Source organism: Chiloscyllium plagiosum, chromosome 19, assembly GCF_004010195.1.
Source record: "Chiloscyllium plagiosum isolate BGI_BamShark_2017 chromosome 19, ASM401019v2, whole genome shotgun sequence".
Lineage (NCBI taxonomy): Eukaryota > Metazoa > Chordata > Chondrichthyes > Orectolobiformes > Hemiscylliidae > Chiloscyllium > Chiloscyllium plagiosum.
The window spans coordinates 39,078,186-39,103,179 of record NC_057728.1 but is presented as its reverse complement, the minus strand read 5'-3'; the positions used below and the strand labels follow the sequence as shown (position 1 = coordinate 39,103,179).

Here is a 24,994-nt window from a genome sequence, read left to right as displayed (position 1 = left end):
TCTGGGATTGAGTTGATTGACCTCCAACAAACATAACCTCTACCTTTGCAGTCAGTGTGATCACAACCAATGATACTGGGGGGTCGGTCTAGTTAGGGGAAGAAAGAAAACTGTGAATGCACTTAAAAACTAACATCATGAATGTTTCATGGGAACCAGATATTACTGTGAGACTATTTTTGCTCCTATTCCTCCATGTATTGTGTACATGCATGCATCACTGCTACCCTGAACCTGGTCATGAACCATGAGAAAAGTAATGGAAGCTGTTAGCTCTCGAAAGCAAGGCATCAATTAGCTGCATATTTAGTTTGACTGATGTCCCAATGTCCACTGCAGTAAGCTGGAATGATGCCAAAAGTATAAAATCTCAGAGCTGAAGCGATCTGGGCTATAATCAGTAGTTCCGAGGCCGGTTTCGATTTTGGCTGCATGTCTGTTTGCACAACATGGCACAATTCTGTCACTACATCTTGTGGTAGAAGACAGACAAAGTATATGAAAGCATTACATAGGATGAGAGCAGAAAATGCTATCAAAACATACGATCAAAGGTGCAATGTATGGATGCATGTAACATTTACAAAAAAAGTTGATGATTTGAGTGTGCAAATTGAGGTAAACGTGTATGATTTAATTGTCATTGAGGTGACATGGTTACAGAATGACCAAGTCTGGGAATAAACTTCCAAAGGCATTCAGCATTTGGGAAGGATTGACAAGAAAGAGAAAAGGTAGGGTTGTTCTTTTAATAAGCGTCAAGATCGATAAATTAGTTACAGAGGAAAGTAGACAATCATTTTGGGTGGAGCGAAGACAAAAGCAAAGGGCAGGATGGATTGGTGGGAGCTGTTTACAGGCCACCAATTACAATTGTAATATTGGGAATAGTACAAATTGAGAAGTTAGAGATGCGTGTACTGTGGACAATATAATAATAGGTGACTTCAATTTACAAATTGGCTCGGCAATCCTGATTTGTACTAATCCTGTTGGAGGATGAATTCCTGGAGAGTTGGTTTTCTGGTGCAATACATTGAGGAGCCAACCAGAAATCAGGCTATTTTGGATTTAGAATTGTGTAATGAAAAATTCACATTAATTTTGAATGTGATGTAGTTATTTCTGAAATGAGGACACTACATCTGATGACAGAAAATTATCAATGCGTGTATTATGACAGGTTGGCTGTGGTGGATTGAGAAAATACTGTGAAAGTTTTGACATGCAATGGCTAATATTTAAATAAAGGTTATGTGATCTACAACAAATAAGTTCCACTAAGGCGTCACTATTCAATGTGAAGGGTAACTGAAATCTGATCAACATAAGAAATTAAAGACTGCATTAAATCAAAGTGAGTGGTTGACAAAGAAACTTGAAAAATTGCTAAGCCTGAGGATCGGGAGCAGCTTAGGAGCAATTAAAAGCGCACCAAAAGAACTGATTAAAAAAAGGAATGAGAAAATGAATGAAAATTAGAGAGAATCATAAAGGCTGACTGTAAAATTGTCTTTCGGTTTGTGAAAACTAAAAGATTAACTAAGACAAATGTGGGTTCATTATAGGTAAGAACAAAATAATTTATAGTGAAGAACAGGAAAATAGATGGGAAACTAAAGTTTGTGCTTTCATACAAGAAGATATAAAAAATTGTCTAGGCATACCAGGGACCAAGAGACTTGTGAAACAAAGGACCTAGAAGAAATTAGTTTTAATAAAGAAGTAGTACTTAAAAGTTTGACTGAATTGAAGGTTAACAAATCTCCTGAACTAATCATAATATCCCAGATTGTTAAAGATGTGGTGAGAGATAGTGCAGACATTAGTGGGTATTTTGCAAAATTCTTTAAAATCTGTTCTTGCAGACTAGAACAATGTAAACCCACTATTTAAGAAGGGAGGAAGCAGGAGAATGGAGAGCTACAAACCTATTAATTTAATGTCAAAAGGAGAAGATTATTAGAATCTACTGTGATGGATGTGATAACAGAATATTGAGAATATCATGGTAAAATTGGGCAGAATCATCATGGATTTATGAAAGGAAAATCATTTTTAATGAACTTGTTGGGGAAACCTTTGAAGATATTACTTGTAGCATTGATAAAGAGAACCAGCAAATGTGGTGCAGTTAGATTTTCAGAAGGCTCTTAATTAGGTACTACACAGGAGGATAGTAAATAAAATTACAACAGATTATAAGGATTGGAGAATATAAATTAGCATGAATTGAAGATTGGTTAGCACACAAAAAACAGTGAGTAATAACATACAAGTCATTCTCAGAATGGCAGACACTTAGCGGTGGGGTACTACAAAGAACAGCAGGAGGTTCACAGACATTTACAATTCATATAAATAATTTGGATGTGTTGATACCAAATTTTTTGGGAAATAGGTTGTCTGGAGGAAACAAGGATGCTTCAAGACGACTTGGATAGGTTATGTGAATGGTCTAGAAATGGCAGCATAATGTGCAAATAAGTATGAAGTTATTCATTTTGATTAGGAAAACAGAAAGGCTTTTTTTTTTAAATGGTGAGAGGTTGGGAAGTGTGGTTCTCCAAAAGGGCTTGAGTATCCTGCTCATGAGTCACTTAAAGTTAGCGTGCAAATTCAGAGCAAGTAATTAGGATACAAATGGTATGCTCACCTTCATTACAAGAGAAATTGAATATAGGATAAATAACATAGAATCCCTACAGTGTGAAAGCAGGCCATTTGGCCCACAAAGTTCACACTGCCCCTCCAAAGAGCATTCTAATCAGACCCACCACATTCTGTAACCCCACATTTCCCATGAATTATTCATCTTGCCTGCACATTCCCAGGCACTATGGGCAATTTAGCATGGCCAATCTACCTAACCTGCACATCTTTGGACTGTGGCAGGAAGCTGGAGCACTTGGATGAAATTCATGAAGACATGTGGAAAATGTGGAAACCCCACATAGACAGTTGTCTCAGGGTGGAATTAAACCCACTCCTAGGCATTGTGAGGCATCAGTGCTAACCACTGAGCCACTGCATTGCCCTGATGTCTTGCTGTGGTTGTGTGGCACCATGGTGAGACCTGACCAAGAGTACAGTTCTGGTTCTGTTATCTAAGGAGGCATATTCTTGCCAAGGAAGAAATGTAACAGGGGTATACCAGATTAATTGCTGTGTTGGTAAGTGTGCCTGATGAAGGAAGATTGAGGAAACTGGTTTTCTATTCCCTCAAGTTTTAAAGAATAAAGGTTGACTTCATTGACAGTTATAAAATACGTATAGGGATGACAGATGGATACAGATGAGGTGATCCCTGGCTGGTGAGTCTCATGACAAGGGGTGGGCCATTTCTTTCTTCAGAGAAATAAGTTTAATAATGAATACATTTCAGGAGACTAATGACATCAAGGGATAAGAGGATAGCATGACAAAGTCATGTTCAGGTAGATAATCAATCATGATTTGATTGAGTCTGCTGTGCTATTCAACAAAATGAATGGTCTGCATTATTCCTGTGTGTCTGTTTCTAAACCTGATTGTAGACAGTCTGTTCTTTTGAAAAGTCCACATCAATCCATCTTTTGTCTATACATTTGGTTGAGAGGATAATGGGAATGTCAAAAGTGGGATATGAATTAGAAAAAAAACTTAGGGTATTAAAATAAATTTAACATTTAAGTCTTGGAATGCCTTGAAATGTTATGTATAATACTTTCAGCTTCAGTTTGATTTTAATATCATAATATTGAAACAATTGCAGTCATTTTCATCTTCCCCACTGGGTGGTAAACTGGCAGAGCCTATCATCTGCTTGACTTTAATTTCCATTGATTTCAAAAGAAATTCATTTCAGACAAATTTTATAAAAGGCTAGTGATTCACTCTACTCTGACATATCGACACCAAAGTAGTGAACATGACAATGAAGCAAGTGCTGCTCAAGCTAACATTGTAAAGATAACTGATGGAATGAAAAGCAAATAAGAGCATCAAAGATGACAAGAAAGTACAGTAAAATAAAACACAATTATATTGAACTGAATGACAATGCATTAAAAATGGAAAAAATGTGTAAGATCAACCAACTTATTCTATTCTTATAGTGGTACAAAGACAATTCACAAAAATGACAAGAAAATCAATTATCTTTAAACTGCACCATAGAATCTATTCTTATGAGAATAAAACTAAAGGGATTATGCAAGGAATTAAATCTAAAACTAAGTCCATTGACACACAAGTTTTTTTTGTTTAACAATGGCACATTTAAGAATACTTATGCATATAGCCCCGATTTAACAGCAAAGATAAACAAATTAGGACCTGTTGCATGTTTGGTACCCTGTGAACAGGGGAGTTACACAAGCATCAATGCTGGGGCTGCAACTGTTTACAGTATATATTAAACAACTGTAGACAGGTGTGCATGTACTGAAGCCAGACAACACTAAAATAGGTGGAAAGGCAGGTTGTGTGAGAGAAACCAACAATATACAGAAAAATACTGATAAATTACTAAGTGAGCAAAAAGTTAGCAAACGGAGAATAATGTGAGGTTGTTCATTTGGAAGGGAGAACTAGAGAACAGAATATTATTTAAATGGAGCAAAACTTTAGAAGGCTGCAACACAAAGGGATTCATAGGTTAGTTGTGCATGGAACAAAGAAAGCTAACACACAGGTGTGGCAGGTAAGCAGGAAGATCAATGGAATGATGGCGAATGGAATTATTCATGGGGACTGCAGTAGAAGAGTACGGAAATCTTACTGCAACTGTCCAATGTGCTGGTAAGACCACATCTGGAGTACAGTGAGCAGTTTTGGTCCCATTTTCTAAGGAAAGATATAATTTCATTGGAGGCAGGTCAGAGACGCTGCACAAGGATTGTTTTCTGAACAAAGGCTAAACAGGTTGGAACTCTACTCACTGGAGTGAGAAAAATGAGAGGTGATCTCATTTAGATGTATATGATTCTTAAGGGGGTTAACAGGGCAAATGGGTAAATGCTGAGAGGATGTTTGTCCTCATGCAGTAGTCTGGTTATAGACAGCATCAGAATTTCAGAAAAAAGGGGCACCAGTTTAATCCTGAAATGAAGAAGAATTTCTTCTTTCAGAGGAGTTGTGGGGGCAGAGTCCTTGTGTATATCTAAGGCTGAGATATATAGATTCTTTAACAGTAGGGGTACCGATGGTTATGGGGAAAGGGCAGGAAGTGGACCTGAAGGATTTGGATCAGCCATGATTCCATTGAATGGTGGAGTAAACTTGAGGTGCTGAATGGCCTACTCCTGATACTATTTCCTGTGTTCTTATTGTCTTAAATAAATACTTTTTTTTATCAGGCTCAATGGCTAAAGACATTAAGATCATTCCAAAAATGTAAAATAATGGAGGGACTAAGAGAGGTGGTGCAAATAAATACAATAACAATCACTACACAATAGGTACCAGGGAAAATTTTGGGGCTAAATGCCAGTAAGAACCCTGTACATACTGAGTTGGATTTTGGAGTTGGAACCAGCTATACAGGTATTGGCTGTAATCTTCCAAGAAACCCTAGATTTTGGCTTCATGAAGGAGAAATAACCCCTGACAAATTTATCAGACTTCTTTGAGGTGGTAACTAGCAGGATAGATAAAGGGAAAATCACTTGATGCAATATATTTGGATTACCAAAAGGTATTTGATAAGGTACCAGATATTTGGTTATTTGATAAGCCTCAGTGGTGTTGGATGTGGTATATTAACATGTTTAAAGAATTGCCAAACTAATGAAAGTCATTTCGGACCGGGGGGCCATTTCAGGATGGCAACTTGGAACTAGTGCAGTGTCAAAAGGATCAGTGCTAGGTCACAATTATTAACAATATCTATTAAATGACTTGAATGAGGGAATGGATGTACTATCAAGATTGGATATGACCAAAATAGATAGGAAGGCAAGTAGTGAGATTAACAAGATGAGTCTGTAGAGTAATACTGACTGCCAAAAACATGGTCGATGGAACATAATGTGGAAATATTTGAAATTATGCACTTTAGCAAGAGAAACAGAAAAGGTGAATATTATTGAAATGGAGAGACACTGCAGAGAATTGCAACACAGTTGGATTTGGAATTCTTGGCATGAATCACAAAAAAATGGCATCCAAATTCAGCAGGTAACAAGAAAAACAAATTCGCTTTTATTTCAAACTGAATGGAGTACAGAAAAAGGGAAGTCTTGTCAGAACTATGTAAGTTATTAGAGCACACCAAGAAGACTAGGGCATGGAGGGATTTCTTATGAAGAGAGGTTGAGTATGCCAGGCCTGCACTCATTGGAGTTTAAACAAATTACAGGAGACCTTATTAAAACATCTCAGATTTTTAGGGGACTTGACAAGGTAGATGTAGACAGGTCATTTCCCTTTCTGGAAGAGTCTAGGACCAAAGGGTATAATTCCTTCATTGAAATTTATGACACAGATGAGGAGGAGATTCTTCTCTTGAAGTGTTGTGAATCTGTGGAATTCTTTACCACAGAGGGCTATCGAGGCTGAGTCGTAAGTATATCCAAAGTGGAGTTAGACAGATTTTTCATCAAGAGCTTTCAATGGAAATGGAATTGAAGATTATTAGATCAGCATTAATCACATTGTGCACCATTTAAAGTTCAAAATTACTCAACACCAGGGTAAAGTCCAACAGGTTTATTTGGAAGCGCTAACTTTCAGAGAGCTGCTTCTTCAGCAGGTAGCTGTGAAATATGATCATAAGACACAGAATTTATAGCAAAAGATTTCAGTGTCATGCAACTGAAATGACACACTGAATAAACCCAGACTGCTGTTAGTCTTTCACCTTTTAGAATGTGTTGCAGGTTTTGGTTCATTATGATGAACATCCCAGAACTTCCTTTAAGTCACATTCTCGAGATAACTTAAAGCTTTATTAAAAAACGGTGACATCTCAGCTCAGACAATGTTTTAAAAATATGAGGTTAGAGTCTGTCTGTATCCCAATCTTGAGGCAGCCTGGTTCTATTTCCAAAGTAGGAATTTATAAAATATTACATAAATTGACTGCCTGCATTGACTGCCTACAGATTGTGCACTTTTTAAGCAAAATAGAATGTATCTGCAAATATAATTCCACAAATGCAAATTCATCCCATAGAGTTATATGTGCGTGTGTGCCCATGTGAGAGACAGAGAGTGTGAGAGTGTAAGTGTGTGCATGTGAGTGTGAGTGTGTGTGTGCATGCTTGGTAGAATGTGTATGTGAGTGTGATGGAGTATAAGCCAGTGAAATGGCATGTGCATGAACTAAATATATTGATTAAGACTGCTAATCCAATCCTTCAGAGTTCCCTATGCACTCTCATCCCATATACTTCGCGTGTAGGCTTCTACTGCCTTCTAAAGATACACAAAGCCAACACACCATGATCTCCCATTGTATCAAGCAATGGGACCCTGTGTGAGAACCTCTCTGGCTATGTCGAGGACATCTTGAAACCCAACCAGCTTTTGTCGCGACACTACAGATTTCTTACAGAAACTCAGCACCTACGGATCAGTCGAACCGGGAACATTCCTCGTCACAATGGACGTTTCAGCACTCTACACCAGCGTCCCCCACAATGACGGCATTGTGGCAACAGCCTCAGTACTCAATTCCAACAACTACCAATCTCTGAGAACCATCCGATTACTCATCTGCTTCATCCTCAACCACAACATTTTCACCTTTGACAACCAGCTCATCATTCAGACACACGGAACAGCCATGGGGACCAGATTTGCACCCCAATATGGCAACATTTTCATACACAAGTTCAACCAAGACTTCCTTGCTGCACAGGACTGCCAACTAACACTATACATCAAATATATTGGTGACATTTTCTTCCTCTGGACCCATGGTGAGGAGTCACTGAAACAACTACACAGTGATATCAACAAGTTTCATCCCACCATCAGGCTTACCATGGACTACTCTTTAGTATCTGTCTCATTCTTGGACACAAGCATCTTCATTAAGGATGGGCACCACAGCACCTCATTCTATCGCAAACCCATGGATAAACTCATGATGCTACACTTCTCAAACTTCCACCCTCAACATATTAAAACAGCCATCCCCTATGGACAAGCCCTATGCGTACATAGGATCTGTTCAGATGAGGAGGAACATGATGTATACCTGAAGATGCTCAAGGATGCCTTCATAAGAACAGGGTATGTGTGACGTCACATGAGTGCCTGTGGCGTACATGGTAGGAGGTGTCCACGTGTGTAATGGTGGTATCAGTGTCAACACTCTGACACGTCTTGCGGTGGTTGCCATGATAGAGCTGTATAGTGTTGTCCTGAAGGTTGGGCAGTTTGCTGCGAACAATGATCTGTTTAAGATTTGGCAGTTGTTTAAATGCGAGAAGTGGGGGAGTAGGGAAAATCATGGCGAGGTGCTCATCCTCATTGATATGTGTTGCAGGCTGCGAAGAACATGGCATAGTTTCTCCACTCCCAGAAATTACTGGGCAACGAAGGGTACCCTATCGATTGCATCCCGTGTCTGTGTCCTGAGGAGGTCATCATGGTTTCTCACTGTGGCATGTTGGAACTGGTGATTGATGAGTTAAGTGTAATGGTGGGGGAAGTGTGTAACAGTGTGAGTGTGACGGTTGGGGAGTGTGTAGCAGAGTGAGCGTGACAGTGTGGGAGTGTGTCGGAGAGTGAGCATGACGGTGTGGGAGTGTGTAGCAGAGTGAGTGTGATGGTGTGGGTGTGTGTAGGAGAGCGATTGTGTCACTGGGGTGTGTGTAGGAGAGTGAACGTGATGGTGTGGGAGTGTGTAGGAGAGTGAGCATGACGGTGTGGGAGTGTGTAGCAGCATGAGTGTGACGGTAGGGGGGTATGTAGCAGAGTGAGCGTGATGGTGTGGGAGTGAGTAGCAGAGTGAGTGTGATGGTGTGGGTGTGTGTAGGAGAGCGATTGTGTCACTGGGGTGTGTGTAGGAGAGTGAGCGTGATGGTGTGGGAGTGTGTCGGAGAGTGAGCGTGACGGTGTGGGAGTGTGTAGGAGAGTGTGTTGGAGTGTGATTCGGCCAATGTTGTCTTTCTCATACGCTGGAGGCAAAGATGCCCCAAGGCATGGTACATTGGTGAGACCAAGCAGATGCTACAACAATGGATGAATGGACACAGCACAACAATCACCAGGCAAGAGTGTTCTCTCCCAGTCAGGGAAAACTTCAGCGGTCAGGGACATCCAGTTTCGGATCTTTGGGTGACCATCCTCTAAGGCAGACTTCAGGATACGTAACAACAAAGAATGGCTGAGCATAGGCTTATAGCCAAGTTCAGAACCCATGAGGATGGTCTCAATCAGGACCTTGGGTTCATGTCACACTACAGGTGACCCCACTACACTATACACACACTATGATATACTCACACAGTCACACAGACCCTCTCTCATACACATGCTCTCTCTCATACATACACCCTCCACACTCACTAGCTCTAACCAGCTTATAGGAGAAAGTGAGAACTGCAGATGCTGGAGATCAGAGCCGAAAATGTATTGCTGGAAAAGCGCAGCAGGTCAGGCAGCATCCAAGGAGCAGGAGAATCGACATTTCGGGCATGAGCCCTTCTTCAGGAAGGACTAACCAGCTTATACTCCATCACACTCACACGCACACTTTACCAAGCATGCACAATATAAACACACACTGTCTCACGTGCGCTCACACCCACATGCACACACTCACTCACTCTCTCTCTCTCTCTCTCACTCATGGAAGCACACACACATATTCGTCTATGGGGTGAATTTGCATTTGCAGAATTATATTTGCTTCTACATTCTATCTTGCTCAAAAAGTGCCAATCTGCAGGCAGTCAATCCATGTAATATTTTAAAAATTCCTACTTTGGAAATAGAACCAGTCTGACTCAAGATTGGGATATAGACAGACTCTAATCTGATACCTTTAATGCACTATCTGAACTGAGATATCACCTTTTTTTAATAATAACTTATCTCAAGAATGTGATTTAAAAGAAGTTCTAGAATTTACATATTAATGAATCGAAGCCTGCAATCTATTCGAAAAGATGAAAGACTTAACAGCAATCTAGGTTTATTTAATATATCATTTCAGTTGCATGACACTGTAATCTTTTGCTATAAATTCTCTGTCTTATGATCCTGCTCCACAGCTATCTGATGAAGGAACAGCGCTCTGAAAGCTCATACTTCCAAATAAACCTGTTGGACAATAACCTGGCATTGTCTGACTTTTAACTTTGTCCAACCCAGTCCAACACTGGCACCTCCACATCAATAAATGATGCAGCAAATTTGATGGACTGAATGGCTGACTTCCGTTCCTCTTTCTTCTGGACTCAGTCTTTTTGATGGATGCATTTCTGTTTCCACTGCTCAAGTAAAAGCTTTAAGGTGACCATCAATGAAAAAGTACATTTCATGAATCAGGACCATTAGTGGTTGACTTCTGTGCATTACTAAAAAATATAAATCACGTGTGAAAAATTTCATTGGATTCCTCCAATTTCAGTTATTACTCAAAATTGTATTTTAAGTATGTTCAGATTATGGACTGGAACTCAAAGACATTTTTGACCATTCAAATTGTTGGGGAAAACAGCTACTTCAACTGCTGTTTTGGCAGGAGTTCAAGATAAATATGGTTTTGAATCTTTGTTCCACATGGGATCTCAAACTCAATCAGGAGTAACTGCCCAGATGACCACATTTTTGTTCAAGGATGTGGGCCCACTGCCCTGGAAACAGTGTCGTGAGAAAGGTTGACCCTGGTCTTCTGAGATCATGCCCCACCAACCCCTATGAACCCTCATACTGACAAGCCAATGTATGTCCCTCTATCCACACTCTTGGTCCTTTGTGGGCGGCACGGTGGCACAGTGATTAGCACTACTGCCTCACAGCGCCAGAGACCCGGGTTCAATTCCCGCCTCAGGCGAGTAACTGTGTGGAGTTTGCACGTTCTCCCAGTGTCTGCGTGGGTTTCCTCCGGGTGCTCTGGTTTCCTCCCACAGTCCAAAGATGTGCAGGTCAGGTGAATTGGCCATGCTAAATTGCCCGTAGTGTTAGGTAAGGGGTAAATGTAGGGGTATGGGTGGGTTACACTTCGGCGGGTGGGTGTGGACTTGTTGGGCCGAAGGGCCTGTTCCACACTGTAATGTATTCTAATCTAAATGTAGCCCCTCTGCTACCTAGTGCCAACATATGCCAAGACATGCATTCCCATGCACCATCCTTTGCCTTTACACCCTCTAAGTCACCTCATCAAGTATTAACCATGAGCAGACATTAGGATCCATGCTGAGATTAAAGAAAAAGAAAAATGATGAAAGCATCATTAAACATAAACACTCTCACTGACAAATTCCATTCACTACATTTCACTTCCTTCAATTACTTTGTCTTTTTTTATTAATGATCATCATTTATATTCATAGCCTCATAACAAACACTTAATGAGGACTTTGAGCTGGCAATCAAAATGTGAACATGCAACACAAATTATATAATGAAAGCTGTCAGGCTTATGTTAACAGTGAAATACCTAGCACTGAATTATTTTTAAACTGTAGATATTTGCTTTCAAGTTTGAAGACCAAGAGATTCAAATGACTTGACAGCTTGACAATTCCAATTATTTAATTTAATTATGCACATTCATGTCTACTTTTATCAATTCTAAAGAGCACTTATCCTTTCTCAAAGGACATGATATTCCTCCCATAAGTATCCCTAGACAAATCCAAGGGGGTATGATGGATCTTCAAAGCATTTCAGTAAGTATGGGTCTTCTCCTTAAATGTGTAAAGCCATCATACCACTGATGAAAGTTGGTTCGTATCTATTACATGTGCAGCTGCTTATGGATGTGCACATTCTCATACACTGAATGTATTCTCGCTTGATGGAAAAATGGGTTGTGGTTTTATGGGCAGTAGTTCTAGAATCAAAGCCCTAGAATCATTTTGGCTAAGTCACATTCCCTTCTCAATGTTGCAAAACATCAGGCCATTTTGTCATTTATAGTTCACGAGGTTGACAGACAGGAGGCTGGACGAACATAGCAGACCAAGCAGGAGGTGGTGAAGTCAATGTTTTGGGTGTAACCTTTCTTCAGAACTTCACCTTTGCTCGACCTCCTGATGCTGCCTGGCTTGCTGTATTCTTCTAGCCTCCTGCTGGTCTACCTTGGACTCCAGCATCTGCAGGATTTTTTTGTCTCGAACCATCATTTCCAGCTCACTATGCAACCTTGGTTTGTCAGCTAAGTAATACAAGTTGGTATCTTTAGTCTAACTCGATTCTTGAAATCTTGTTGTAGGTGTGACTTTGTTATTCATGTTATTTCAAGGAAATGTAACCAATCTTAGCGCTGTTTGGAAGCTCTCACATAACCTATGGGCAGCAGCAATGCTCCGAAAGCTTGTGATTTCAAATAAACCTGCTGGACTATAACCTGGTGTCATCTCACTGCTGACATTTTCCTATCATCATCAATTTATTAAATATTCTGCCTAATTTCATCATAAGACAGCATCATAAATGAAGTCTACACTACAAAACCTCAGTAAGTAATACTGCAACACAATAAATAGGTACAGATGTAAGACATTGACTTCAAAATTAAATTTAAGTATATTGACGTGATTCAAAGTGTAATTTTCTAACTATGCAAGTCATAAAGCACAAATGAACAATTGAGCAAGTCTGGCATTCATTTATTGTTTTTAGCCAATTGAGACTATAATAAGTAAATCAAAATGTTTGATATTATGTGTTTGTACAATTAGCTTTGGCACAAGTTAAAGTTCTTAGGATAGAATTCTTAACACAACTAAAGATTTATCGACAAACTTTAGATTACTTCACCCAGCAAAGTTAATAACTCGAAAAATTACATATCCAAGGATGAGCAACTTTTTCATCTGAAATTTAATGGATAATTCTGAGAAATTACAATTTGAAAGGAAATTGATAATAAGAAGCGGAATAGTGCACATTTGCTTTAAAATATTATTCTTGTTCCTATTGTTAGCCCCAATGTTAATTTAGGATTTGCAGTCAAAGACCAAACAAAAACTTCTTTACTGACAATATATGACATTGTTTTCAACTAAATGAATACTTAGAGCTGATTTTCCAATTTGGCATTTAAACAGCAGCACTAGGCTGCAGTGTTCGGGAAACTAAACATTAATGCATTAAGTAAGAAAAATTAGCAATTATCGACTCATTATTTCCCTAACAGTCTTGGTGACCTTTACTAGAAAAGTACAATGAGGGAATTGTCTCTGAAAGTCCTCATAGGTAATAATCAAGAATCATTTGTAACAGCATGCCTGCTAGTCCAGTTATGTTTCAGAATACTGATCGTCAGGATTTGGAGTGTGTGTGTGTGAGTGTATCTCCTTTGTTAGATGTGGTTGTTGCCTGGCCCTACTGTGCTGCGATTGTCAGTTTCCACTTATCATGCCCGGTCCAAATGTTACTTAACTATGGATATAGAGTACTGCAGTAGGTGAACAGTTTCAAACAAAGGTATTGAACAGTGTGCAATTATCAGCAAATATCCCTGCTTCTGATGTTTAGTTTGAAAGGAAGGTCATTGAAGAAGCAGATGGTTGAGCTTGGGCTACTCCTCTAAGGAACTAGTGCAGAGAAGACCTGATGTGGTGATGGCTGGTCTCCAATAAGCATAACCATCTTCCTTTCTGATAGGTATCATTCCAGCTGGTGGAGGTATCTTTCCTCTGATTCGCTAGGGACTTTGCTACGGACACTTGATGTAAAACTCAGTGAAATGCTGCCTTGATGTCAAGGACAAACAATCTCACCTCACCTCAGTTCTTTTTCAAAACTGCATATGAAGTGAGAAGCTCAGAGGCCTTTGCTGAACCCAAACTAATCCAAACATCAATGAGCATATTACTGTTGAGTAAGACTGCCTGATCGCACAGTTACCTTCCATTATTTTGGTGATGGAATGGTATTCGGTTGTATTGAATTGGTCTTGCTTTTCGTGGAGAAACATACCCTGGACAATATTCCATATTTTCAGACAGATACCAGTCTGTGACTGTATTATAAAAACAGATGCTAGTTCTAGAGCATGTCTTCAGTACTATAGAAAGCATGCTGTTCATGCCCTTAAGCTTTGCAACATTAGGTACTTTGTCTTTTCTTGATACCAGGTAGAATTGAAATGTTAACTCTGTTTTCTCTTCACAAATTCTGCCAGACCTGCTACATTTCTCCAGCAATTTCTGTCTTTATTTGTTTCAGATTTCTGCAGTTCTTTATTTTAAATAGTACCTAATGTCCCGCCTTTATATTCAGTTCACTAGTGTCCCAGGCAGTGGACAGAAACTAGATGGTGACATGTAAGGCTGAGTACGTACCTTCCTGTATTTTCTCCAGATGCACATCTCCGGTAGCAACCTTAACATCACAGCGTTAGTGACCACCTGCATCTTCGGTCCAAGGAGATTGGTATTGTTGCAATTCTTATATTGCATTGCTGCTGCCAGATGGGATTTGCAAACAGGGACAGGCACCCATCTCATGCATCGGAACAGGGTGCTTCTCAAAGCTGTTCGTTTGCTTTCTTAGCACTCACTGACTTCGCATCTACTTGGATACATATAGCATCTCTGCCTAGTCTCTTACTGCTGACAAAGACCCAGGCAGCTCACCATGTTTGGCAGCAATGAACCATCAAGGGTGACTATTGTCAATCATTGGCTAGTCCTTCTTCACTTAGGAATTGTGGTGAATTGTCCTCGTTGAGTGAAAAGGAACCACAGAGTGGAGGAAGTAGTAGTAGTTTGGGGGTACTGGAGTGGGCGAGATCCACAGAAGGTCAGTAACCCTCTTGTAGTATTGCTGTGCTCTTCTCTTGACATTGCCCAGCGTATGACATTGTGTAAAGATAAGGTTTAATTACCACTAGAAGGTCCCGGCATCAGCAAGCTGCTGAACACAAGTTAGAGTGAGAGTTGGTGAACACATAATGAGGTGAGTAGTGGAAAACTGTGTGTGAGAACTCACTGGAGCTTAAGATAAGATACCCTCCCTGAAATCTCCTGAAATTGACACGTAGCTGGTGAAAGTTCAGCCCTCTATTCCTCTTTCCACAAATACTGTTAGACTTGTTTAGTATTTCCAGCAAATTCTATTTGTACTTCAATTTAAGAATACTTGACTAGGCATTCTAATATGGAGAGGATTTAAAGTATGAGGGTTTTTTTTAGCCATATTGAAGAATAACCCATAGATATAAAGTGAATACTCATCAGTTAACTGTGAAAATCTGCTCCAACCCAATTGGATGGTTTCCCTTTACAAATGGCTTGTAATTTTACCAGTTTCAAACTACAAAGCCTTCTGCTTTCTCAGATAAAAAAAAGTCCCACTATTTGTGTGATGCTTTCTCCATCACAGCGGAGAAAAAAGATATTTTTATAATTAGCCAAGTTGCAAAGTTGCATGGAAAATCTCCGATCAATAACACATCAAGACTTGTCAGTAGTTTAATCTTAAAGCCCCGAATGTGTTAAAAGTTTTCAGGACTCAAGAAGTTCAATATTGCAATCAAAGAAAACTTATTGCTTTGTTGACCTGCTAATGGCCATTCAAAAGAGTGCAAAAGCTTCCAAAGCAGTCTTTTAGTTGTTGTCATTAGCTGAATAAATGGATCATAATTAACAAACTCAAGACAGCTGTTAAATCACAAGATGCAAGAGACGCTATTCACAGAGTAGTAAAATTAAATATTGGTGTATGCATGTTGAAAATATGAAATAGATGAGGCAGAGTCCAAAATCAGGTTGGAAGCTTTTGTTCAGTGATAAATTTTGGCCAAGGCATCAAGATAAGTTGCTTACTCTTCCTCAAATATGCCTGAGAATTTTTTATATCTCCTCAAGCGATAAGATGGGGGCTTATTTTAACATTCCATGCAGAAGATGGCACTTTTGTCCTCCCACAGTTTTGCAATGAGTTGTGACCTGAGACTACATCCTCAGGTCTCTGGAGTAAGGCACTGAACCAGAAGGTGCTGACTACAAAAATCAGAGTGCTTTTACTGAGCCGAGTTTGACAGTCAATTAATACTAAGTTATGAGAGTGAGTTTGGAATCAAATAACCTGGGAATGTTCATACATAGTCAAATGCCCAAACTTTATAGCCGGTGACAAAGTGATGGTTTTTGCCACTGATCTCGAAGAAATCTGCCTAACAAAGATTTAATGAGCTCTGGGCACAGATTTAACTTCTCTGGTCATTCATTTCAAACTGGCAGCAGCTATAGGAGATCTCTGACATTCACATGAAGTGATATGATCAGGCAGGTTAAAGATCCAATCAATCTTGAAGATTTTTAACAAAAAAAAATGAGGAAACATCAAGTGGGAAGAATCATTCATTTTTTATATTTTTATAAAATATTAGAGATTGGAACAGACACAAGAGATCAAGGTAGAAACTCAATTATCATAAACATGCTTGAAAAAATAATTTATAATTTAAAAGAATGGTGGAATGGAGAAATTTGACATTCTGCAATTATAACATTACTTTTTAAAGGCCATAGAGATTGTTCAGCAGTAATTAAGACACAGTACATTGTTAAAATACCAGTTATTCCTCATTCAACAAAATTTAACTTTTCAAGAGCTCTTCCAGTGAAAACAAAGCATGGAAATGAAAATTCACATCAGTTTGATTTCTATTTGATTTCCATCAGTGAGGACTTAAACAGCATATGCTATAGATGAATAGGGAATCACTGACAGCAATTTCTAGATTGCTGCACAAGTATAAACTGCAGACACTGCTGCTAACTTCACAATGTAATGGTTGATATTTTATTTTGGGCTAAATTTATCCATTTCTTTTCATTTTTTGATAAATCTCCCTTTATTAAATAAACAAATTAACTCTATACCATTTGTACTTGCATTTTCTGTCATACCATCTTAGTTTTATGCAAAGTTATGTATGAGCAAGTATGCATGAAGGGCACAGATCATCAAAGAGAATTGTATTTGAGTTTGCACGATAGTATTGATTGCCACTAAATAGGTGAATAGACTTTATACAAACGGTAGTGCTGAGGAGGTTTGTCTTACTTTCTTAAATGACCATACGTTTCACAATTGCACAATGACCAAGCAAGCCATCTTAGATTTTTTTTTAACATAAATTCTCATTAGGTCATTTCATTAAGTAGATTTCTGCAACAAAATAGTAACATAGTAACAAAGGAACAAGAGTAAACCATTCATCCCCTCAGGCCTGTTTCATCGTTCAATGAGATCTGTGGCTGAACTCCAGGTATCTGCCTTTGGCCCATAGCCCTTAATATCTTTGCTTAACAAAAAAGTATCTATCACAGATTTAAAATTAACAACTGCCATTTGTGGAAGGAGTTCCATACATCAACTATCTTTAGTGCACGCAATGCTTCCTAATATTTCTCCTGCCCTAATTCTAAGTCTACGCCCACTCATTCTAGATTCCCCAACCAGTGGAAATAGTTTGTCAACCCTGTGTTTTTCTGATAATATCTTGAAGATTGATCAGATCACCCCTTGACCTTCTAAATTCCAGAGAACACCGGAAAACAGAAAATGTTTAGGGCGGCACTTTGGTTAACACTGCTGCCTCACAGTGCCAGAGACCCAGGTTCAATTCCTGCCTCAGGCAACTGTCTGTGGAGTTTGCACATTCTCCCTGTGTCTATGTGGGTTTACTCAGGGTGCTCCGGTTTCCTCCCACAGTCCAAAAACATGCAGGTTACAATTAGATTATTTACAGTGTGGAAACAGGCCCAATGAGTCCACACCGAAGTGTCACCCACCCAGACCCATTGCCCTACATTTATCCCTTCACCTAACACTACAGGCAATTTAATATGGCCAATTCACTTAACCTGCACATTTTTGGATTGTGGGAGGAAACCCACACACACACACAGGGATAATGTGCAAACTCCACACAGAGTCGCCTGAGGTGGGAATTGAACCCGGGTCTCTGGCGCTGTGAGGCAGCAGTGCTAACCACTGTGCCACCCACAAATTGATCATGCTAAATTGCCTGTAGTGTTATGTGAAGGGGTAAATGTAGGGGAATGGATCTGGGTGGGTTACTCTTCAGAGGGTCTGTCTTGTTGGGCTTAAGGGCCTGTTTACACACTAAGTAATCTAATCTAAAAACACGATTAATTTATGTAATCTCTCCTCATAACTAAAACCTTGAAGTCTAGGTATCATTCATGTAAACCTACGTTGTGCTCCCTCCAACGTCAATATACCCATCCGAAGGTATGGCGCACAGATTTTCTCACAGTTCTAAAATGAAATAGCTTTGGCACATTTCAAAGGCTGGGCTTATGAAACCAGAAATCTAAACTTGCTACTTATTACTTAGTGTAATTACCTTGAGATCGTTCTGGTTTTGTGGACCTTTGAACACTATTTTCTAGGCATACAATTAAACATGATGGACCTTGGTATTTAACCAAGGGGTGGAGGAAAGTCCCATTTCACCCTCTTTGATGAAGTGGCATGTGTTATGAGGCACTTAAATGGCAAGTACTCAGGGTGGACATCCTATAGGTACAGCAGATGGTTACAAAGGCAAATAGAATGCTGGCATTTATTATAAGGGAAATGGAATACAAAAACAGGAAAGTTTAATTGCAGCTGTACAGGGCATCAATGAGAGATCTTGAGTATTATGGGCAGTTTTCATCACCTTATTTCAAAAGGAATAGGTTTACATTAGACACAGGTCAAAGAAGGTTCACTCAAATCATTTCATTCATGAACAACTTATCTTATAAAGAAAGGTTGAGCAGATTGGGCCTATATCCATTCAAGTTGTGGCTTTAAGAGGTGTATTTTCACCTTTTTTTTAATGAAGAAAGGTTGAGACAGAGGCGATGAGCAATCTGCTAAGAGAGAATAAAGTAAACAGCTTGTGAGAACTTTGGGATTTCTTTTTAAAGTTCGAACAATAGAAGCAGCCTGAATGGGTGGGATCAAGCTCCCACAGAACCAGAATTTTTAATTTTAGATTTCTGTAGTTGCAGCTAGTTGTGGAAGTTTTTATTCCACTCTCTCTCATAGTTAAAAGCTGGAGTTTTCGGACTTCTTCTAGAATTGCATGTGGGACAATCTATTTTACTGAAGTTACCTTTACTAAGGGTGTATTTATGGGATGTTACTATATTGGAACAGTTTATTAGTAGTAGCTAATATGTATGTTCTTTTATTAAGCATTTTGATAGAGTTACAGTTAATCCAATTCTTTTCATTTTGTCGCTGTTTTAATTATGTGTAAAAATCAAGTGTGTTTTGCTAAAAGGCAAGTAGTTTGACCAATCAAATTGCACCTGGAATGCAACATCTTACACTTACCTTTAAAATAAGAAAACATTACACTATAGGCAATCTTCTTAATATATTTTGAAGGGGTTTGGTCTTTTCCATAACAGAGTTCAGAAGAATAAGTAATAACTCATAGATGTTTACAGCACAGAAAGAGGTCATTTAACCTATTGTCAATGCCAGTGAATGAATCTCAGTCTGTACTAATCCCATTTTCTAGCTCTTGACTCATACTTCCAGATGCCACAGTAATGCAAGTGAATATCTAAATACTGCTTAAATGTAACAAGCATTTCTGATTTAACTATTTAATTGTACTGGCCTATCAATGTATCTTGCTGCGAAATTATTCATAAAAATGAAATAAAACTTGTGGGTTCACGAGAAAATTTCATTTCTGAATCAACAGCAACAACTGAAAACCCAATATCATATAGTTTGGTGTTTTAAATACTGTATTGATTGGTTCTTTTGATAACTTTGCATTATGTATAGTCACTATATACTTTGAGTGTAAAAAGTTATAGATTTTGAGGCCAATTTTATACTAGAGTTCATGGCATAGGATAAAATTGACACATTTTAAATGATAGGGGTTGGAGGGATGTAGCTTCATAGGAGGCTTGTTCATTTGGAGTAGCTATCCCATTGCATACAGGATACTCAACTTACTTTCCCTCGACCCCCACAATCCCCAGTCCTTTCTCCATTTCAGCAAAATTAAATTTAAAAAGTAGCCTCCGAAACACACCTACCTGCCCATGCCACCCATATTATCGCAAAATCATAAACAGATCAATTGATTTGTTAACAAGCTCAAGATCTATTAGACATGAATACCTGAATTTACTTTCTTAGATCTTTCCAACTCCCTTTCTTCTTTGTTAAGACCATTTTAAAACCTGCATCTTTCAATGGTTTAATTGCCCTGGTCCATTTTCCCATTTTAAGGGTGATATTAATGCAATTATTGTTCCGATTTTTACATGATTCAAAAAACAACTCATAAATGTTGTCTCTTTTCATTTGCAAATCACCTGTCTGGAAGGTCTATAATATTGTATATAATGCTGTGGTCAAACAAACAACTGTTGTATAGCATTATCAAAACTCCATATTAAAAAGACATTGTAGTAGCTATTATGGATGGAGGAATGGATGGGAAGGACAGAAAAATTGCATATGAATGTATTACCACTGGAAGGTCAAGTTAACATTATTTTAAAGCTGATGTAAAACCAGTTTTTGCATTAACTTAATTCTCTTTTTTCATATTTAGTCCTTCAATGCCCATTAATTCTTGTGATGTATCAGAAAGAGAAAATTACAATTAATGATTTAATAAGGCCAACTGCAAAGTAATATATAAAGAAGGCACACTGCCTTGTACACCAAAACAAAAAACATTGAGGTTGTATGAAAGAAAATGCTAACCATTACCTTTGCAAGTAGTAGCAATCCTTTCACTGTGAAAGCTCCCAGCTCTCACTTTCTCCTGAGACTTGTCATAGGGAAAAAACTCACTAATGCTCAAGCAATATCAATAGCATTCTCATCAATCATTACTGGTCTTGCTCTCCATAATCACATAAACTGTTGAGCACGACACGGTAATTCTTCTAGACAGACCTCCTTAGTCATGACAAGGTCATGGTATCAAATTCATGAGCATCAGTAAGGCAATCTATGTGTGCTTAAACATAATTACTTGCAGCTGGCATCAAGTCAATGGAACCCTTCCAACAACAGCTGCGCTTGCACTGCATTTTAAAAGTCATTTCTTACGTCTGGAATTCTGAATTCAGCAAAGTCATGTGTAAAGAGGATACTTCTTCATTTTACTAATGTAACTGCACAAGAACTTAGCCTCATCTAACTTTTTTCAATTAGTAAGTGACAACTGACTTCACCTATCTGACAAATAAATATTACAAAAATATGAGTTTAATAAAGAAATTTGCTCTGATGAAGTAAACAAAATATGCTAAAAGGCAGAACATACAGGAGAGTGGATTTGGCAGTTTGAAAAAGCATGGTGAGGATAACAGCCTTGCCATTACTGATGTATAAAATGGGCAGTAATTTCCAACAAACATGCACTTGCAATGAAAATCAGGAATGTCATGTACCTCCAAAAGTTCCACAATAATAAAATTGTGTGAACTAACTCAGCATTCAAGTAGATGGAACCTACATGAAGCTGTTGTACTTCATAGCAGCATTTATGGTTTATTTCTTTAACATGGTGTGAGAAGTCCTAATTGCTGCCAACACACAAATTTGGCACTAAAAACTATTAAGTGTGACACTTAAATCCATCCGGTATCATCAAAAGCAATAAGAGAGTTTTTTTTTAAATTAAATCACTTTCCTTTAACATTTTTATCTCTTTATGTTGATTTGCCACCTGATTTCACATTGTATTAAATACTCTGACATTTTCTGGTTCAGACTCTACAAGGTTCATTGGTAAGTTTTCAATCTGTTTGGTTAAAGTAATACAAAGATGCATATCATATTCACACAGATCCCTGGGCGCTGCACATTCTCTCCATGGTCGAATGGCCAGACATTGCAGGTGCAAACGCAATATAAAATGAAAAATAAATATTCACATTTATGTAGCACCTTTCACAACTGCTCAGAATCCCAAAGCACTTTGCAGCCAAAGATGTGCTTTTTTGAAGTGTAGACACAGTTGTAGTACATGAAACATAGCAGCAATCTCCCACAAACAGCGATGTGATAATGTTTGGATATTCAGATTTATTTCATGTTGAGAAATTAATGGCCAGCTTACTGAGATAACTCTTCTGTTGTTCCTCTAAATAATGTGATGAAATGCTTTGCACCGACCTGAGGAAGCAGATGAACCTTGGTTTATTAACTCAACCCAAAGACTTAAATTTGGCTAAGTCTGAGTTGCATCCTGTTTTTTTGGAAGGTTTCTTACCAGGAAGCTGAGCACATTCTGTTGTCCTATCTCAACAAATTATCTTCATTAATTACTTACTCCATCCTTGTGGCATCTCATGTCTAATTTCTGACCCACATTGCCACGTGCCCTTCCCTCAACAACTCACCACTTGGTGGACAACTGCCCAAAGACTGACATTCCTCACATCTGCCCCGTCTTTGTACAGCCACCATGCCCCTGAATAAGCGTTGACAATCTGGCATTGTCCCTCGGCAGTAATGCCATAGCATAACAGCCACAAAATCATGTGGCCCATGGCACACAGCTGGCATGGCTGACACTCCCTCACGCATATAACCCCATTCTCTCGTCCTCTACGCAGTTTAATCATCAATCCACATGCTGTACACACCCCCTCCCTTCTCCAGCTACCTTCTGTAAAAGCACTCTCTATGTCAGCACCACCCTACACCCAATGCCCATTTTAGGTCTGTATCTTGTCACTGCCCAGTAGTGCAATATCACATACAAGGAGCAATCAGGAAATTTCAAACATAAATGACTTTTTATTTATACATCACAAAATGTAACAAAAATGAAGGCTGGACATTGCATCCACAATGCCAGCTAGTTTAGGCATCATAACCAGTACATAATTTGATTTGATTTATTATTGTCACATCTACAGTGAAAAATTTTGTTTTGTGTGCAGGACAGACCGAACATATCATGCAAAGTGCATTAGGGCAATAGAAGAGTTAAAAAGTGTTACAAATTTGAGGGATCCGTTGAGAAATCTAAAGACAGTGGGGAAAAAGCTGTTCTTGAACCTGTTGATATGTTGCGTTCAGTTTTTGTATCTTCTGCCCGATGGAAGAGGTTGGAAGGGATTATAACTGGGGTGGGGAAAATCTTTGATTATGTTAGCTGTTTTCCCAAGGCAACGGGAAGTTTATATGGAGTCAATGGAAGCTTGGCTTGTGTGATGATCTGGGCTCTGTTCACAACTCTCTGTAATTTCTTACAGTCCTGGGCAGAGCAGTTGCCATACCATACCATGATGCATCTAAATAGAATGCTTTCTATGATGCATCTGTGAAAACTGCTCAGAGTTTTTAACCGACATGCCAAATTTCTTTAACCTCCTGAGGAAGTAGGGGTGTTGATGTGCTTTCTTGACTGTTGCATCAATGTGGGTGAACCAGGACAGATTGTCGGTGATCATCACTCCTAGGAACTTGATGCTGCCAACCATCTCCAGCTGAGCTCCATTATGTAGACAGGAGCATGTCCTCCACATTGCTTCCTGAGGTGGTGTCCTGTATCCAGCTCCCACCTGCTGGAAGTGGGTGTCTTTACAGCTGAGATTTGTCATGGGTAATATCAGCTTCCTCCACTCTATTGTCCTCATCCTCCTCCTCAGACGACTATGTGAATTCCCCCAGTTCAGTAACATCTATCACACTGTCTCCTCTCCTGTACCAATTATTCAGAGCACAACATGTGCCAGGACGATGTAGCACATTCTGTCTGGATGACACAGCAGAGATCCCAGACTGAGGAAAGCAGTAGAAAGGCATTTCCCCAGTCCTATACTCTGCTCCATCATGGCCTGACATTTGGGCAGCATTATATCTACACTCTATTATTTAAGGGGTGCTGCAAAGGTGTCATAGAGTATGACCATAGTATGTAGCATTTGTCTGGCGAATACCCTTGTCAACTTTTATAGGTGCGCCATCAGGAGCATTCTATCTGGATGTATCACTACCTGGTATGGCAACTGTACCTTTCAAGATCGGAGGCAGTTACAGAGAGTGGTGAACTCGGCCCGGACAATCACAAAGGCCAACCTCCCATCCACAGAATCCATCTACCAGGCCTGCTGTCAAGGAAAGGCCACCAGCATTCTCAAAGATCCACCCCACCCTGGCAATGTTTTTCTATAACCTCCACCATCGGGGAGAAGGTACAGAAGCCTTAACACATGCACCAGCCGGTTTCGAAACAGTTTCTACCCGACTGTTATTGAAACACTGAATGGACTCACAAACTCTTAACATTTGCCTGTACCTGTGCTTTTGTTTTTGCCGCTGTTTACCTATTATTTACTATCTATGCATTTAACTATGATCTGCCTGTATTGTTCACAAGACAAAGCTTTTCACTGTGTCTCGGTACACGTGACAATAAATTCAATTCAATTCAATTGTCCCCCAATAATCAGTCTTGTAAAACAGTAGGTCTCTCAACTATACCAAGTACTTGAGAGTAGTCCAGAATGTATAAATCCTGACAGCAGACAGGGCAGTAGGCACATACCTCCAGAAGTGGTACTGGTGACCAGCGATCACTTGAACATCCTTCCTATTGATGAATCCCACAGTCTTTCAATACAGCCCTCTCAGTGTGACATGTACAGCTGATAGCATCCTGCATCTGAAGGGAGCCAGCTATATTTCTGATTCCAATTGCCCAGGCTGCAACAGTGACCTTGTCTTGATGGAGTAAAACAAACCTATGTAGCCTTGAACACATGGTTTTAGGCACTGTACTGATGTATTTGTGGATGCACCACAAAGATACTCCACAGAGGTCACCTGATACTCTCGGGAAGCACTGAGTCATATC

General features: G+C 39.2%; 1 protein-coding gene and 1 long non-coding RNA gene across 3 annotated transcripts in view; both read right to left on the bottom strand.

Annotated features, from left to right (window-relative positions):
* The window catches only part of LOC122559696, a 94,290-nt gene extending 73,233 nt beyond the window's left edge, over positions 1-21,057 (bottom strand). Inside the window, exon 1 of the long non-coding RNA XR_006314509.1 lies at positions 20,887-21,057. This is a non-coding gene — a long non-coding RNA (uncharacterized LOC122559696). The remainder of the gene's footprint in view (positions 1-20,886) is intronic.
* The window catches only part of kcnd2 (potassium voltage-gated channel, Shal-related subfamily, member 2), a 489,839-nt gene that overhangs the window by 258,426 nt on the left and 206,419 nt on the right, over positions 1-24,994 (bottom strand). The window lies entirely within an intron of this gene.